General features: G+C 40.3%; 1 long non-coding RNA gene across 1 annotated transcript; it reads right to left on the bottom strand.

The window, feature by feature from the left end:
• Nucleotides 1–10,404: 10,404 nt before the first annotated feature.
• Nucleotides 10,405–10,942, bottom strand: LOC123827802. The gene is made up of 2 exons (XR_006787341.1): nt 10,875–10,942; nt 10,405–10,552 (listed from the first exon to the last, which is right to left on the bottom strand). It is a non-coding gene; the product is annotated as an uncharacterized LOC123827802 (long non-coding RNA).
• Between the last annotated feature and the right edge of the window lie 4,378 nt (nt 10,943–15,320).

Here is a 15,320-nt window from a genome sequence, read left to right as displayed (position 1 = left end):
CAAAATTGAAACAGACTCAGACACAGAGAGCTGACTGGTGGTTGCCAGAGGGGAGGGGTCTAGGGAGACTGGGTGAAAGAGGTGAAGGGATTAAGTACAAATTGGTAGTCACAAAATAGTCACAGGGGTATAAAGTGCAGCATAGGGAATATAGTTAATTTATTGTAATAACTATGTATGGTATCAGGTAGGTACTAGAAATATTGGGGTGAACACTTTGTAAAGTGTATAATTGTCTAACCACTATGCTGTACACGTGAAACCAATACAAAATAATATTGAAAGTAAAGTGTAATAAAAAAAAAGAATCCTGCTTTTGTCTCACTTTAGGATTAAGTAACTCTAAACTGACCTTTGCAGACACCAGAATCAGCAATCCTCAGTAGTTAGAGATAGTATTTTGTAATGATGGTAATTCACTTGGTAAACTTGCTAAAATCCCATTATCTTTGGGGACACTAACCTTTCTTTCTAAGAGCTTGGTGTCTGTGGTCCACATCTCCTAGATTAGTGGTCCCCACCCTTTTTGGCATCAGGGACTGGTTTCGTGGAAGACAATTTTTCCAAGGGTTGGGGGAGGGAGGTGATGGTTTCAAGATGATTCAAGCACATTATATTTATTGTGCACTCTATTTCCATATTATTACATTGTAATATATAATGAAATAATTATACTACTCACTATAGTACAGAATCAGTGGGAGGCCTGAGTTTGTTTTCCTGCGATTACACAGTCCCATCTAAGGGTGATGGGAGACCGTGATACCTGAAGTGTGTTGCTTATGTCCAGTCTACTCCATAATCTAATTTTGGTTGCTGTCACTGCAGAAAACCCTGCTCCGCAAAGATAAAATGTTGGAAATGGAAGCAGGTTTTTCTGTGCTTTTGTAGGAATCTCAGGATATCCCGCCTTGACTTTAATCCAGAAGGTATGAAGATTTGAAGTTGTCTCAAACATACTTTTAAAGCCACCATCATTACAATCTCAAGCAGTTGATTCTCTTCTAGTACGGACAAAGTTGATTCACCTGGCTTATTCAAAAACGGGTTGTGGATCTTTTCTTTCCCAGTTTGGGGGTCTTTTGTGGTTGGGAAGTAATGCTCAAACCTTTTGAAAGCTGAGATAGGTGATCATGTGTAGGAGACTGTTCTGCAAGGTGTGGGCCCAGCTCCCACTCAGAGATGCACAGGACCCACGCCCACAGATAGGTTCTCCCATAGGAAATCAGGACTGCAATGTGCCTAGGCTGCTTTGAGTCTTGCTCTTGCTAAAAACTCCCTCACCGTGAATTGAGGACATTTACTGCAAAGTAACTTCCTAAAATCCATGCTAGACCTTCCAAGGATGAGTGTAACTGGTTCAACCACTTTTGCCTTTTCATTTGCAAATATCCGTCTTCTGTGATGTGACTAGCAGCAGTAGCTCCTTTGTTTTCTGTAAAAGGTAACCACCTACAGCGAACCTGTGCATAGTAAATGAAGACCATCACGTAGTGGACAGAAGAGAGAAATAAAGGCCTGTCATGGTGGAGGCCACGGCTTTGCTCCCCTTGAGGGAAAAGCTGTGCTGTCCCTTTTTCCTCCATGGGATTCGGTAGTCTATGTGAATGTCTCATTTCATCCATAATGACGTAGACACTGCGGGCCTGTGTCTGCATCAATCATGCACCAGCTGGGAGAAAGAAGGCCCAGGCTCAGGTTCTTTCAAAATCTCTGCTAATGTTTGAAACATGTCAAGAATCCCAATGTTCATTTGTTTCCCCCATAATTCCAGTTGGGTTTGAATGCAGCCACTTTATCTGCCAACTTGAAAACAGTTGTTCTCCCCCTGAAGTGACAGATTGAGTTCACTGAGAAGGTTGAATATGTCACACAAATAAGCAAGTTTTGAGACCCATTCTGTGTCACTGATATGTGCTTCCGGTGGTGATGTTTTTCTAAAACAAATCTCTGGAGCACCTCTCATAACTCAGAAACTGTTAAGTTCAGGTGACATTTTTCGGCTACCCAACATTATAGATGACACAGTACATAGACTCACATTCAGAAGCGACCTCTTTGACCCCAGTAGTGAACCAGAAAGCCATCCAGTCCTGGCAGCTACTCCAACTGTGCATATACCAACACAAAATGACCAATTCAGTTTTCCTATGTAATCATTCAAAGACTTGAATAGTTCTGCAGCTGTGGAGTTGGTTGGCAAAAAAAGTGCACATAACATATCCTCATGCACAGCCTCCTGAAAAATGTATTGCACAAAAACAAGCATCATTGCCTTATTGTCAACATCAGTAGACTCATCAACCTGGATTGTGTACCACAGTGACTCATTCATCCTCTCTAACAATTGTGCCTCAGTATCCTCTGCTGTTCCATCAGTCCATCTAGTTATGGTGCTGGCCAAAAGAGGAACACATGCCACCTTTTGAACTGCAGCCTCTCCTAAAAGTATACTACAAATGTCCTTAGCAGCAGGCAGGATCAATTCTTCACCAACAGCAAAGGGCTCTTCAGATTTAGCAATGAGGTTAGCCACTAAGAATGATGCTCTCAGTGCAGACACATTTGATGAAGTGGTGTCATTCAATAGTTGCTTCTGTTCTTCCTGTTTATGTTTTCTTTTTCCTTTTGAAAAACTGCAAAGGCTTGTCTTTTAGTGTAGAGTGCTTGGTCTCCATTTGGCAAAGCAGTTTTGAAGGTATCATGGCTTCATTGGATAGCTGGTCACCACACACTACACAAAGTAGGATTGGAGAATGTGAATTACTGGTTGCAATGAACCCGTAATTTAAGTAGAACTCTTGGTACTTTCTTTTAAATGCAGCTTTCCTTTTGCTGGCAATCTTAGAGTCTTCTGCTATCTTGTCATTGGTCTGTCCCCCTTTTCAAACAAGCTCTCCAGTGATGTTTGTTTTTTACTCAATTTGGCTAGGGTTAGCTTGTGGGCTTACCTAAACTGACTGAGACAAGTGCACAGTGCAGAAAAGAGGCATGGACAGAAGTGGTAAATAAAATAATATGTGGGCCACATGCAGACTAAAATAAGTGTCAAATTCTAACTTAAATTCTGCCACCAGATGCAGCTGTACAATTGAAGTGCATCAGCTCACTTGCCACTGTAAAGCCTGCCACAAGATGCAGCTTAATTTTCACTTGACACTCACTGATAGGGTTTTGCTATGAGTCTGCAAGAAATTGATTTATTATGGTCTCTGTGCACTGAAACCTCTCTGCTACTGATGATCTGTATTTGTAGCCACTCCCCAGCATTAGCATCACAGCCTCTGCTCCACTTCAGATCATTAGGTATTAGATTCTCACAAAGAGTATGCAACCTCGATCCTTCACATGTGCAGTTCACAGTAGGGTTTGTGCTCCTATGAGAATCTAATGCTGCTGCTGATCCGACAGGAGGCAGAGCTCAGGCAGTAATGTGAGCGATGAGGAGTGGCTGTAAACACAAATGAAGTTTTGCTAGCTCGCCTGCCTGCCACTCACCTCCTGATCTGCAGCCTGGTTCTTAAGAGGCCATGGACCAGTATCAATCCATGGCCTGGGGGTTGGAGAACCCTGGCCTAGATGGATTAAATTGTTTATTTACAGCATTTAAGCAAAGAACCAGCACACTTGGGTGCAATTTGAAGTGAGAGGGTTTTAAGTGTCTTTGAGCCTGAATTGGCCCAGAATCCTAAGGATTTCCTTATGTTGTAGAATCAAGGTCAAAACTGAATGGGAAGACACCCACCTTTGTTATGCCTTCTGCTTCCTTCCAGGTTAAATAGCTAGTATAATCCTGGCTAGGTTGCTCATTTGGTTGGAGTGTCATCCTGTACACAAAAACGCCAGGGGTTCCATTCCTGGTCAGGGCACATACCTAGGTTGTAGTTCTGATCCTTGGTCAGGGCGCCTATGGGAGGCAACCAATCAATGTATCTCTCTCACATTGATGTTTCTCTCTCTCAAATCAATAAGAATATTTTTAAGAAAAAAACTAGTGTAAGAGGAATAATTTGCATATTATAACCATTCTTCTCCAGTCCTCCTTGGACCTGATGGAAAATGTGGTAACTTGCTAATGGCCATGCTGTCAGCTGTGATAGAAGAGCCAGCTCTACCATGGGAATGTGTATCAGCTGCAGTTATGACTTCTATATTCTGTTCTAACTAGCCTACTGTAGTCTCTCCTTATAAGATGACTGCAGGTATGTTGAGATGTGTGAACTTGACAAACCAGAAAGAAAGCCCCTTCATTTTAATGATAATTCCATTGCAACATATTTGTGTGCCAAGTACGGTTCTAGGTCCTGAGGAATATGGTAGTAAACAAAAGACACAAAAACCTCTGTTTGCATGGTGCTTACATTCTATTGGTGGGGACACAGGCAATAAACAAAGTAAATAAGCATATTGTGTGGTGATAAGAGCTAACAAAAAAATGGAGCAAGGACATGGTATAAAATGTTTCCAGGAGAGGGAAGAGGGGCATGGGAGATGAAGTCTTGGTGTGGACAGAAAAGCTCCCTGTGAATTGTTTTTTGAGTAACAGCCTGAAAAAAGTGAGAGACAAACTACTACACATATGGGTGGGTGCATTCCAGGCAGATAATTTTCTACTCCTGAGCATAGCATGTAGATTATGGGCAACAAAGAGACCATACAAGCCACCTCTGTCTTGTTCCCATGACACGTATCTTTTGATCCTTAAGTACTTTCCCAAAGTCCCAAATATAGTCTCAGAATCTTCTTGAACACCCATATATTCATGTGTTATTGTGGCCAGAAGAAAATAACACAAACTTAGTCACTTAAAACAACACAAATGTATTATCTCCCAGTTCTGCAGTTGGCACTCTATGTGAAATGTAGCTCAGCTGGATCCTCATTTAGAGTATCACAGGGTGAAATCAAGGTGCCAGCAAAACTGTGTTTGCTCCTTACTGGAGGCTTTGGAGATGAATATGCTACAAAGCCCATTCAGGTTTTTAGTCAAATTCAGTTCATTGTAGTTGTGGAACTCCGGACCTTGTCTCCTTGTTGTCTTTCAAGTGAAAGTAAGTTTTTACTCCTAGAATCTGCATTTATTCTTTCTCATGCTTTGCATATGCCCTTCCTTCAGCAACAGCTGATGGAATTCTGCTAACATTTTCAAACTCTCTGACTGCTCCTTCTGCCACATCAGTCTTGCCTCTACTCAGAGATAGTTTTCTGCTTTTAAAAGTTCACATGCACATGGGCCAGGTAGCTCAGTTTGTTAGAGCACTATATAGCATAATCAATACAATATGCTTTAAAAAAAGACCCAGGCAGAAATGAAAGTTACACTAAATGAAATAAAGAAAACTTTACAGGGAACCAACAGTGAAGTGGATGAAGCCAAGAACCAAATCAATGACTTGTAACATAATGAAGGAAAAAAAACATTCGACTTCCAGCCAAAATGGAGGCATAGGTGGACGCACCGTACCTTCACGCACAACCAAGATTGGGACAACAACAATTTAGAGGCAGGATAACACCCAGAACTGATAGAGAATTTATCTGAATGGAAGTCGGACAGCCAGGAAGTTGAAATAGACCTGTTCATCTACACAGGTAGGAGGGGCAGAGACCAGCAGCCGGGCGTGGGTCGTGGCATGGAGAAAAGGGAGAGTTGGGCGCATAAGGCAACTGGGAGCACGTAAGGCATCTGGGGCGTGCAAGATCGCAGTGGGTGGACCCTAAGTACACAAGCGGCAGCTGGCAGACCCAGTAAGGCAGCGATTGTGGAGCAGGGCAGAGCGCGCAACCCAGGATCCCAGGGAAGGGACTGAGGTCCCACGGAGAACTGAGCTACCGCCATTGTTCCCTCTCGACCCTGCCCTCATACACGTCACAATCCAGCGACAGGGGTGCCCAGCCCTGGTGAACACCTAAGGCTCCGCCCCTTCCCATAATAGGAGCGACCAGACCAAAAAAAAAAAAAAGAAAAAAAAGAAAGAGAGAGAAAGATGGCTGAAACAAAAGAACAAATCAGTGCCCCAGAACTCATCCTATTGAGCGACCAAGAGATAGCTAACCTATCAGATGCACAGTTCAAAACACTGGTGATCAGGAAGCTCACGGAATTGGTTGATTTTGGTCACAAATTAGATGAACAAATGCAGGTTACCATAAAAAAAATGAAGGAAAATGCACAGGGAACCAATAGTGATGGGAAGGAAACTGGGACTCAAAACAATAGAGTGGACTAGAAGGAAGAAAGAAACAACCAAACAGGAAAGAATGGAGAAATAAGAATTCAAAATAATGAGGAGAAGCTTAGGAAACTCCAGGACATCTTTAAACGTTCCAACATCCGAATTATAGGGGTACCAGAAGGGGAAGAGATAGAGCAACAGATTGAAAACGTATTTGAGCAAATAATAAAGGAGAACTTCCCCATTCTGGAAAAGGAAATAGACTTCCAGGAAGTCCAGGAAGCTCAGAGAGTCCCAAAGAAGTTGGACCCAAGAAGAAACACACCAAGGCGCATTATAATTACATTAGCCAAGGTAAAAATGAAGGAGAGAATCCTAGAAGCAGCAAGAGATAAGGGGACAGTAACCTACAAGGGAGTTCCCATCAGACTGTCAGCTGATTTCTCAAAAGAGACCTTACAGGCAAGAAGGGGCTGGAAAGAAGTCTTCCAAATCATGAAAGACAAGGACCTATATCCCAGATTGCTCTGTCCAGCAAAGCTTTCATTTAGAATGGAAGGGCAGATAAAGCGCTTCTCTGATAAGGTCAAGTTAAAGGAGTTCATCCTCACCAAGCCCTTATTTTATGAAATGTTAAAGGGACTTATCTAAGAAAAAGAAGATAAAAACATGTATAGTGAAATGACAGCAAACTCACAATTATTAACAACCACACCTAAAACAAAAACAAAAAGAAACTAAGCAAACAACTACAGCAGGACCCAAAGCACAGAAATGGAGATCACATGGAGGGTTAGCAACAGGGGAGTGGGAGGAGGAGAGAGGGGGAAAAGGTGCAGAGAATAAGTAGCATAGATGGTAGGTAGAAAATAGACAGGGGAGGGCAAGAATAGTATGGGAAATGTAGAAGCTAAAGAACTTATAAGTATGACACATGGACATGAACTAAAGGGGGGAGAAGTGGGTGGGAGAGGGTGTACAGGGTGGCGGGGAGTGAAGGGGGGAAATGGGACAACTGTAATAGCATAATCAATAAAATATATTTAAAAAAAGAAAAAATCAATCAGAGCAGCAAGAGGAAAAAAGAATCCAAAAAAACAAGGATAGGCTAAGGAATTTTAGGACAACTTCAAATGTATCAACATTCAAATCATAAGCGTGCCAGAAGGAAAAGAGAAAGAGCAAGAAATTGAAAACTATTTGAAAAAATAATGAAAGAGAACTTCATTAATTTGGTGAAGGAAATAGACATACAATTCCAGGAAGCACAGAGAATCCCAAAGAAGATGGATATAAACAGAACCACATCAAGACACATCACAATTAAAATGCCAAAAGTTATAGATAAAGAAATAATCTTAAAAGCAACAAGAGAAAAGTAGATAGTTACTTACAAAAGAGTTCTCATGAGACTGTCAGCTGATTTCTGAAATCTAGCTGATTTGCAGGCTACAAGGGACTGGCAAGATTTATTTAAAATGATGAAAAGCAAGGACCTACAGTCTAAATTACTCTAGACTGTAACACTATCTAACAACGCTATCATTTAAAATTGAAGAGCAGATAAAGCGCTTTCCAGACAAGGTAAAACTAAAGGAGTTCGTCATCACCAGCCATTATTACAGAAATGTTAAAAGGACTTAAAGAAAAAGAAGCTAAAAACTATAAACATTAAAATGGCAATAAATTCACAACTATCAACAATTGAATCTAAATAACAAACTAAGCAAACAAGAAGAACAGAGATAGAATCATGTCATCAAGCGAAGTTTACCAACTGTCCATCGAATGAACTGGGTAAATGAAGAAAGTCAGTGAACTGTGTTTTTTAGGGCAAGTTTATGTATTTTCAGTGGAGATGTGAATTCTCTGTGTTCCTGATTTTGTGTGCCAAGTGAGGTTCATAGTGCATAATAGAAATTGCTGAGGGATGGCATGGAGGTGACATCCCTAAGTCGCTACCAATAGGCCCTCTACTTCTTGGATACATACATGTGCAAGATCTTGCAAGGTAAGACCCTAATGAGAGAACATTGTGTTCCAAGTAGGGGCACAGCTCCAGTCATGCTGAGGAGCTCAGACACCATCCTGGACTGTAAAGGAGTTTTCCTAAGAAGCTACTCATAGATCTTTATGAAAAAGTAGCATCCATCTCCCTAGCTGGTGTGGCTCAGTGGACTGAGTGCTGGCCTGCAAACCAAAAGGTCGTCAGTTTGATTCCTAGTCTAGGGCACATGCCTGAGTTGCAGGCCAGGTCCCTAGTAGGAGGCACACGAGAGGCAAGCATACGTTGATGTTTTGCTCCCTCTCTTTGTCCCTCCCTTCCCCTCTCTCTAAAAATAAATAAAAACCATTTTTAAAAATTGAAGAAAAAAACGACGATCTCTGTTTCTTCTTTTCATTTTTCTTGGCTTTCTTCGATCTCCTTTTTGTATCTTCATGTGCAAATTAAAGCAATTAGAAATTAAAAAAAATTTAATTCTAATTCCCCAATACTTTTGAGTACATAAATATCACATCACTGTTCTATTTGTTGTGACACAGAAATTCATTCATTTATTGCTACTTGTCACTGTACGAAGCACCGGGGACACAGATATTAAAGTCACATTAGGTATTTGCTGATATAGGGCATTATTATTAATTTTATCACATGAAATAATAGTATTGTGATTAAGTAGGAAAATGTCATAAAAGAGATGTATACAGAAATCCTTAGAGTGGCAGTGTGATGTTTATAATTTATATCGACTATCTCAACAACAAGAAAATACCGTATTTTGCTATGTATAATGCGCACCCACATTCTTGTGCGCATCTTACATGGCATTATTATGCCCATGGCATGTAATCATTATACCCATGTATAATGTGCACCCTTATTTTTCCCTCAAAAATTTGGGCAAAAAAAAAGTGTCCACTACACATGGCAAAATACAGTATTTGAAACAAACATGTGGAACTACTAACAATCGTTAAAATCAAGGTGATACGCATATGGTACTATACTGTTCTCTTTACTTTTCTGAATGTTTGGGTATTTTCAAGATGGAAAGAGAGAAACCTTTGTGTGTGTTTGGGGGGATGCTTTCCAGCAGCACAGTCTATTGCAGGAGACAGAGGTAAAGAGATAACCAGCATCCCGAGTGACAGAGGAAGCCCGGGGTGCTCTAGGCCTACAGAGGAGTCTCACAGTCAGGCTGATTTGGGGAGGGTGGTTGAGGAATGGCTGACCACGCAAAGGTGACCCTTAAGCTAGCTCTTTTTAAAATCCGTTCTATTACAAAAGTAATGCCTGCCCATTGTTGCAATGAGTAAGCCAAGCCGCATGCCGGGAGAGACTGGCATTGCAGGCAGACGGATTATCTGCATCAAGTAACAAAATCGAGAGAAGGAACATGGAACACGGAGGAGACAGAAAGTAGTCCTCAGGCTTGTAACTGAGGACATCACGAGAGAAAGTGACAGGGTATGTGTGATTAGAGTGGATCAATCAGGGTGTGAACTTTACTGTGAAGGCTATGGAGCACTACTCAAGGGTTTTAAGAAGGGGACTGACATGCTCAGATTTGTGCTTTAAGAAAGTTGGGTCTTCCAGCTGTGAGGAAGAAAAGTGACAATGGGGGCCAGGAAACCCAGGTGACATCAGAGGAGGGGACACCTTTATGTAGTGTGTCCCCAGAGGAGTCACCCTCTGCCAATCATCAGGCAGGACTAGATGCAAACAGGTGGCTTTTGTGCTGTGCCAGCCCACAGGGTGTCTTCCTTAAATGAGCTGCCAGCCTGAAGGGGCCCTTTATGGTGTGGCTTTTTGAAAATTGCACAAAGGTGCCCACTGAGTGTGAGAATTACACAAAAGAGCTGCTCCGCTGGGCTGAGGCAGTCCCGTATGGCTTGGTTTGGTACCACGTCTTGCAGCCCCACCCCAACTTGGTTCGGTGCCACATGCCTTGGACACCTGCACACAACCAATCTAGAGTCACCCTGCTTAGGTTTGAATCCCAAATGTGTGACCGTGATGCTCCATGCCTCCTTTTCCCCATCTCAAAGAACTATCCTACAGTTGCTGTGTGGATGAAATAGCAAGCACATAGCAGGGTGCCCATCCCAAAGTCAGTAAGTGTCCAAAAACTCTTGACTGTTATTGTTGTTTTTAAGAGCATGCTTCTGAAATGAGCTTTAAAATGTAAAAGAAGTTTTGAAGTGAGGCTTGCAGAATGATGTGACCATCTTACCAGAGGAGTCTGTTTCAGAATCAGAGTCACTGTCACTATCGTCAGAATAATTCTTGTGTTTTCTTTTAGATGATTTTTTCTTCCTTCTTTTCTTGGACCTTTCTTTTGAGTGACTATCCTTCTTCTTCTTCTTCCTTTCTTCTACAGAGAATACAAATAAAAAACTAACTTCTAAAGAAGTGTTTCTGAGTATTAATTTTATTTTATTTGAAATACTGAAAAAAGAGTATGTGATAGACGATTTGAAGAAAAGCAAAGTCTAATGTTTAACTATTTATAAACTTACTTTTTAACTTGTAAATAAAGAAGCTCCGTATTTGAAACATACCTTCTGAGGCAGTGGGGCCGGGATTTGGTAGCTGGTGTTGAAAGAAAAGCCCTTGGGTGCATCCTTGCCCTGGGACTGTGCCAGTGGCAGCTGTCACTCAATGGCACAGAGGAAAAAAAACAAAACAAAACATACCTTCTGAAGTAGAAGCTGAAGTGGTGCTTTTCTTTGGTTCCTCATCCTCTACTGGTGTATGTTCATCAGAGCTGAATTTAAAGAACATGGTTATTGTAGTGATCATATACTGCAAGTTTGAAAACATGTGGATTATACCTGGAATGGATGATTTCTCTCATCAGCAAGTATTACTTAAATAAAATAGGAGGTGCTTAAGATAAGATACTGCTCTATAGTAGTTTGCTTTTGAAGGATGGAATGGTAACTATTTTTTCCCATAGCTCTTTCTTTTGAAAGAAGAAAGTATTAACTGACCTCATCTTGAAAAGTACATTTCTGATTGCACATTGACTGGAATATTTTCTTTGTGCATATAGACTAATGATGTGATTTGTAAAATGATGGTTGAGGACTGCTCATACACAGACTTATGTCCTTGAAACAATTCTGCCACTTGATAAAATTCTCAAGGGCTCTGACAGTGTCCTTTAGAAGAACCAAGAACTTACCTAGAATTCATCCTTCACTGGGAAAAAATAAGTTACAAAAGCATTTCCCTCCCAATCTCACTCACAAATCTGCAGAATTATTTGTAGTTAGTACTATAAGGATGGCCAAAAGAAGACTTGTAAATAACATACAGTGATGTCTCAATGACTAAACAGTGGAAGGTACACATAAAGAGGCTCTTTGAAGTCACCAGATCAGCTGAGCTCACAGGCCCGAGGTTAAAAAGGCATCAGTCTCCCCCCACACTTTAATACTGTACAGTCCAAACCCGTAGGACTCATGAACATCTAAGCAGTTTTTGCTCTGAGCCACTTTTGGACAAAAATGGCTACATTTTCCCACTCTGTTGTTTTCTTAAACTAGTTCAATGTTTTATAATCTCCTAGTAATAAAGCAGCATTGTTTTCTAAGCTGTAACAGTTGACTTTATTCTTCTACTTTGAAAAATCTTGACTTGTTTGAATGTATATTATATATAAAAGGAGCCTTAATGTATTTGTTTTCATAATTAATATTTTTTGTATTTGTGCTTATATAAGTTTTTAATATAAAGTATTATAGAATTGAAGGTGGAATGCTTAGAATCAAACTTATTCATTTTTATTTTAATCCTCACCCAAAGGTATGTTAATTGATTTTAGAGAGGAAAGGAAAGAGAAAGAGAGAGAGAGAAAGAGAGAGAGACAAAGACAGAAATATCGATGTGAGAAACCTTAATCAGCTGTGCCCTGACCGAGGACTGAACCCACAACCCAGGTATGTGCCCTGAGCAGGAATCAAACCCACAACCTATTGGTGTATGGGATGACATCCCAACCAACTGAGCTACCTGGCCAGGGCAAACCAAAGTTATTCTTTTAAAAAAATTCCCCCTAATTTTTTTTTATTGATTTTAGAGGGACAGGAAGGGGGAGAGAGACAGAGACATCAATTTGCTGTTCAACTTATTATATGTATTCTTTGGTTGATTCTTTTATGTGTCCTGACTGGGACCGAACCCCCAACCTTGGTGTATCAGGACCATGCTCTAACCAACTGAGCTACCAGGTCGGGGCTCAAACTTATTCTTAATAAAAATCACTACATGCTTGGACCATGAAAAAAATAAAGAGCATGGTTATAAGAATCAGAAATGTCGGGGGCTGGTCAAGATGATGGGAGTACCTAAACACGGTACTCAGAACCTCACATGATCACATCAAAATTACAACTAAACTATAGAACAACCATCATTCAAAACCACTTGAAATCTAGCTGAAAAGAAGTCCTATAACTAAAAATAAACTGAAGAAGCCACATTGATACTGGTAGGAGGGACAGAGACACTGAACAGGCTGGTCCCACACCCACATACAGCGGTGAAAAACCGGGAGGGATATCTTCGCTGCAGAGGTCCCTCTCTGAGGAACAAGTGGTCCCAGCCCCACCCAGGCACCCCAGCCCAGGTTCCAGTACCAAGAAGAGAAGTCCCATAACTTCTGGGTATAAAAACCAGCAGGGATTGTGGCTGAGTGTGACATTCCTCTTAAATGGCCAGTGCACAGACTTACTCAGACTCACTCCCTCTGAGCTCCAGTGCTGGGGCATCAGGTCAAAAGGCACCAGAGGCATACGGGGAGGAACTGAACTGACTGGCATCACTGGCATCAGTGAGAGGGCTGGAGGGGCAGCTTTCTCCCAGACAGAAGTGCTGACAAAAGTCATTGTTTCTTTGCTGAGCCCTCTCCACACAGAGCTGGCAGGTGGGTGCCATATCTGAAAAACCATCAATATTTAACAAAATGGACTTTGAAACAAAAGCCATTAACAAGAGACAAAGAAGGATCCAGTACCTCCACTATTGGGTATTAATCCAGAGAAACCCAAAACAGTGAATTGAAAAAACATATACATCCATATGCTTACTGCAGCATTATTTACAATCACCAAGATATGGAAGCAACCTAAGTGTCCATCAATAGATGAATGGATAAAGAAGTGGTACATACATACAATGAAATACGATTCAGCCATAAAAAAGAATGAAATCTTGCCATCTGCAACAACATGGGTGGACCTAGAGGGTATTATGCTGAGTGAAGTAAGTCAGACAGAGAAAGACAAATGCCAGATAATTCACTTATATGTGGGATTTTAAAAAACAAATAAGCAGAACAGAAATGTACTAATAGATACAGAAAACATTGATAGCTGCCAGATAGGAGAGGGGGTTGGTGGGGGGTGGGTAAAAAAGGTAAAGGGATTTAGAAGTACAAATTGGTAGTTACAGAATAATCACAGGAATATAATGTATAGCGTAGGGAATAATGTAATACTATATATGGTGCCAGATGGGTGCTAAATTTATTAGGGTGATCACTATGTAAATTATGTAAATGTCTAATCATGGGATTGTATACCTGAAACAAATATAATATTGTATGTCAATTGTAATTTAAAAAGAAAAAAAAGAATCAGGAAAGTGATAAAATATGGACCACAGAGTATAAAAATATAGAGTTAAAAAGTTTTAGTATCAAACGATTTCCAAGAACTATTAAAAGCAAGCACTGGACTGCTTTTCTAAGAGTATCGGTTAAGGATTTACCACCTTCATGATAATATAGTAATCATTTACACTTGCATAATGCTTTAGAGTTTACAAAGTGCTATTCAAACTGAAATAAGCATGTAAGATTCATATTTTCAGAAGAAAGCACAGGACGAAAGTAAGGCAATGGGAGCCATAAGGAAAGATGAAAGAAAGTGGGGATAAGAAGGCTGTGGGAAGATGTCATAATTTTATTTCTATGTGTGTAAAGGACAAATGGCAGAGCAGCAACTGCTCTGTCTCCCCAGAGCAAGAAGAGCCTCACACACTATGGTATAAACACATTTCTTTCTGTTGTAGAGAATTCTGAAAATGAGTTATTAAAATTATATAACAGTTTAAAAATGAAATTTTCATATCATATACTCTTTTCCTCTGGTGGTCACACTTGAAATAATTTAGGTATCACCTAGAAAATTATTTTTAGGGTTCCTTCCAAATCTAATTCTATTTCAGGTTGTTATAAGAACATCTGTAAGAACAAGTTTCTGAAAATAATGCTTTATCACCCTGTTACAAATTACAAAGTTTACTTGTGAAGCACACTGTCTCAACTCAACCTAAAGTAGATACAGCAGTTTATGAACAGCACCAAGAAGAAAAGAAGTAAGGAAAAAGAAGTATTAAACCTTCAGATAATATTAGATATAGGAAAATTAACTAAACAAAATCATACTGGTATATTAATTTTTAATATTCCTTTGTAGCCCTGGCCAGGTTGGCTCAGTTGGTTGCAGTGTCATCTCCTTTGGATTCAACTCCCTGTCAGGGCACATCCTTAGGTTCTGGGTTCAATCTCCAGTTGGAGCACAAATAAGATGCAACCAATTCCTCTCTCACATTGATGTGTGTCTCTGCTTGCCCTCTCTCAAAATCAATAAACATATCCTTGGATAAGAATTTTAAACATTCCTTTGTAATGCTAAAATCTGGCATGCAATCTGCCATTGAGTTAGTTGAGAAAAAATAATTTAAAATAATATAAATATATTATTTACTTTAATATTGAACCCTTTTATGAATAAGAAATTAGCATCCCGTGAATTACAATGTAAAAAGAACAATTAGCATGGTAAAATCCATTGGCAACATGTTTTAATTCTTAGGTATGTTTCATGTTTTTAAAACTTAAGGGATAGTCCTGACTGGCAAGACTCAGTTGGATGGGCATCCTCCCACAAAGCAAAAGGTCACTGGTTTGATTCCAGGTCAGGGCACATGCCTGGGTTGTGGGTTCAGTCCCGGTCAGGGTACATACAAGAGGCAACTGATCAATGTTTCTTTCTCACGTTGATGTTTTTCTCCCCTTTCTTTCTCCCTCCCTTCCCCTCTCTAAAAATAGATAAATGTTAACAAATGTAAGG

The sequence above is a fragment of the Phyllostomus hastatus genome, unplaced genomic scaffold (assembly GCF_019186645.2).
Source record: "Phyllostomus hastatus isolate PE091 unplaced genomic scaffold, TTU_PhHast_1.1 phas_contig_90, whole genome shotgun sequence".
Taxonomy (NCBI): Eukaryota; Metazoa; Chordata; class Mammalia; order Chiroptera; family Phyllostomidae; genus Phyllostomus; species Phyllostomus hastatus.
The sequence above is the reverse complement of the archived record's forward strand: the minus strand, read 5'-3'. Positions and strand labels throughout refer to the sequence as shown.